The following is a 4,036-nucleotide window of genomic DNA, read 5'->3' as shown; positions in this document are numbered from 1 at the left end:
GTGATGTGCTCTTAGTTCTCTGCCAGTCATTCACAGATCTCTGAAATGTATATACTTATTATAACAGTCATGTTTGTGTGTTGCTCTATCTGAAAAGTTATTTGTACATGCCTGAGTATCTGTGCAGCAGATGTTCTACATGGGTCGATCATCCTTACAGTTGTACAACTTTTATAAAGCTTACTGACTTGTTTAATTTTGTCTTCTGGCCATAGTTATGTGTTGGCATGTCTCTTTTCCCTGCTGCTTTCTTCCAACGCCTCTACATCTCATCTCTGTCTTCTCCAATATTTTTGTGTTTATATCTGTACATGTATAGTGTATATTATTTTCTCACGTCACTGGGCTCTGTATCATATTGTGTACTATGGTCAGAAGCAGGTCCACAAAGTAGGTGTATGGGAATCTATCAGCTCACAATAAGGCACCAGGCTCGACAGATACTAATAACTTAAGTTTTATTGCAAAGCATGGATTGGGACTCATGGGTTGAAACAGGCTGATGACAAGGAATGGAGGAACCAGAGGCATTGTCCCTGGATGCCGCTAATGAATCCGCCAACCCTACAGCATCAATGTTCTCCGTGTGTTCTCTGAGAGGTCTCTGTCCCGAATTGGTAACAGGGACGCCATCCCTGAAAACCGCTGGTGTAGTAAAAAAATCAGAAACATCCGTTTGGTGTTTGGTGTTATGGATTCGAGTTCGGGCAGTCCTGCAGAGGATGGGCATGGAACCGGCGTTACATCTGTCGCCGGAGAATTATCTCAGCTTACGGGCCAGTTGACTAATTTGGTTCAGTTACTTACCCCACTAGGACAGGGGTTACAAACTGTTATTCAAAACCAACAAGAGGTTTTGAAACTAGTTGGTACAAGGTGCCGTTCTCAGCCTGTGGTTTCCCCTGCAGGCGCGGTAGCTAATGGTACAGTCCGGAGTGCACAGAGGTCAGTTACCGACAGCACGGATGTTTCTGATTTTTTTACTACACCAGCGGTTTTCAGGGATGGCGTCCCTGTTACCAATTCGGGACAGAGACCTCTCAGAGAACACACGGAGAACATTGATGCTGTAGGGTTGGCGGATTCATTAGCGGCATCCAGGGACAATGCCTCTGGTTCCTCCATTCCTTGTCATCAGCCTGTTTCAACCCATGAGTCCCAATCCATGCTTTGCAATAAAACTTAAGTTATTAGTATCTGTCGAGCCTGGTGCCTTATTGTGAGCTGATAGATTCCCGTACACCTACTTTGTGGACCTGCTTCTGACCATTTTTTGGATTATTGGTTTTTCTTGTTGAGCTTTTGGTGTTTGGTGTTATGGATTCGAGTTCGGGCAGTCCTGCAGAGGATGGGCATGGAACCGGCGTTACATCTGTCGCCGGAGAATTATCTCAGCTTACGGGCCAGTTGACTAATTTGGTTCAGTTACTTACCCCACTAGGACAGGGGTTACAAACTGTTATTCAAAACCAACAAGAGGTTTTGAAACTAGTTGGTACAAGGTGCCGTTCTCAGCCTGTGGTTTCCCCTGCAGGCGCGGTAGCTAATGGTACAGTCCGGAGTGCACAGAGGTCAGTTACCGACAGCACGGATGTTTCTGATTTTTTTACTACACCAGCGGTTTTCAGGGATGGCGTCCCTGTTACCAATTCGGGACAGAGACCTCTCAGAGAACACACGGAGAACATTGATGCTGTAGGGTTGGCGGATTCATTAGCGGCATCCAGGGACAATGCCTCTGGTTCCTCCATTCCTTGTCATCAGCCTGTTTCAACCCATGAGTCCCAATCCATGCTTTGCAATAAAACTTAAGTTATTAGTATCTGTCGAGCCTGGTGCCTTATTGTGAGCTGATAGATTCCCGTACACCTACTTTGTGGACCTGCTTCTGACCATTTTTTGGATTATTGGTTTTCTTCTTGTTGAGCTTTTGGTGTTTGGTGTTATGGATTCGAGTTCGGGCAGTCCTGCAGAGGATGGGCATGGAACCGGCGTTACATCTGTCGCCGGAGAATTATCTCAGCTTACGGGCCAGTTGACTAATTTGGTTCAGTTACTTACCCCACTAGGACAGGGGTTACAAACTGTTATTCAAAACCAACAAGAGGTTTTGAAACTAGTTGGTACAAGGTGCCGTTCTCAGCCTGTGGTTTCCCCTGCAGGCGCGGTAGCTAATGGTACAGTCCGGAGTGCACAGAGGTCAGTTACCGACAGCACGGATGTTTCTGATTTTTTTACTACACCAGCGGTTTTCAGGGATGGCGTCCCTGTTACCAATTCGGGACAGAGACCTCTCAGAGAACACACGGAGAACATTGATGCTGTAGGGTTGGCGGATTCATTAGCGGCATCCAGGGACAATGCCTCTGGTTCCTCCATTCCTTGTCATCAGCCTGTTTCAACCCATGAGTCCCAATCCATGCTTTGCAATAAAACTTAAGTTATTAGTATCTGTCGAGCCTGGTGCCTTATTGTGAGCTGATAGATTCCCGTACAGCTACTTTGTGGACCTGCTTCTGACCATTTTTTGGATTATTGGTTTTTCTTGTTGAGCTTTTGGTGTTTGATATTGTGTACTATGTCATAATGCATCAATCATGCTTGTGACGTGTACTGACATAAAGCATTATAATGTTCATAGAGCTTTTCTCCCTGGGACTCCACTGAAATTGGGGACTTTCCTCTTGGACATTTCCCATCCACAAATGTAATTAGCTATATAATAAATTAATAGCCACCTTAGCAGTGATATTATAATTATGTTGAGATGCAGAACTCTCAGATGAAAGATTTTGTTTTTTTAGGTATGAGGTGTACAGTTTACAGCATGAGGTATGGAGTCACCACCCCCATAAGCACTTATTTATGTTCTGTGGATATGGTCAGCTCACAAAAGGTGTTTTGCTCTGTATTTCTCTGAGGCCATAGTTTTTGCATATACCAACATAAGATAATTTAATTTTACAAAGATTTTTACTGAACCTGCTTCATTAAAGAAACCTAATTAAATGCTGAACCGATAAACAAAAGATGATTTTACAGAAAAACAACAAAAAAACATATTTTAGGGAGGAATTTCTTTGTGGGCATTACATTAGTGTAGTGTGTAACATTGTTGCCTCACTGCAAGATATTCTGTTGGTCAGTTCCTGGTTGGCTGGCTGCAGTGTGGAGTCTGCTTGTCTGTGTTTACATGGGTTTCCTCAGTGCTCTGCCTTCCACCCATGTTCCAAACATATATAGTAGACAGACTGGTGGCTTCTAAATTGTAGGTGTGTGTAATACGTGTTAAAGTCCCGGTAATCTACTTCCTATTTCCCCCTTATCTAACAAACCCTGTGGAAGTTCATGGGTTTGCTACAGGAGTCTTTTATGGCTTGTAAAAAAGGATAGATTATTTTGTGTAAGTGCTTATAATGCAAATAGTTTTACATTTACATTATTGTCAACATTAATGTATTGTGTTAATAAAAAAAAAAAAAAGCATCTCTAGACCATCAGCATTTCTATATTTCTAGAATTCTTGGCTAAGAAACAAACTACAGCTATGCAGATTTGGCACATAGTACTCAAGATTATCCATTTCTTCACTTTCTGTATAAATGCAATGTAAATCATTTATTTAAAATGAACTTACTTTCCTGTTATAAAGGAACGTTCCAATGAATGGAAGTGGTCTGGGGCCAGGAATGTTAAGATTTTTAAAGAAGTTATAAGGCCATATTGCAAATCTGTAAAGAAAGAGAGGAGTTTACTTGTAAAATCTTACCCAAAAAAGAGTTTTAGGAGAAAAACATTTTATACATGAATGGGAAAAACAGAACTTTAAAATGTGGATTTCATCAAATGTTTTCAAGTTTCGATATTCAAAAATACATTAAGCCAGTCAGAATTTTAACTATGAGATACATAAACATGAACCAATTTATAAAATGCCATTGTGACTATACAATAAACAATGGTTTATCAGCCAATGGACAGAAATTAGTCCTTTTCAAAATATTATACTACAGATGAATGAGATATGCTATATTCA

General features: G+C 41.5%; 1 protein-coding gene across 1 annotated transcript in view; it reads right to left on the bottom strand.

The window, feature by feature from the left end:
- The window catches only part of LOC122816666 (cytochrome P450 3A9-like), a gene marked incomplete in the record, with an annotated part of 160,184 nt that extends 156,459 nt beyond the window's left edge, over positions 1–3,725 (bottom strand). The window contains 1 exon segment of the mRNA XM_044089620.1: positions 3,638–3,725.
- Between the last annotated feature and the right edge of the window lie 311 nt (positions 3,726–4,036).

The sequence above is a fragment of the Protopterus annectens genome, chromosome 12.part0, assembly GCF_019279795.1.
Source record: "Protopterus annectens isolate FY-2018-M chromosome 12.part0, PAN1.0, whole genome shotgun sequence".
Classification (NCBI taxonomy): Eukaryota; Metazoa; Chordata; order Ceratodontiformes; family Protopteridae; genus Protopterus; species Protopterus annectens.
This window is presented reverse-complemented; position numbering and strand designations above follow the sequence as displayed.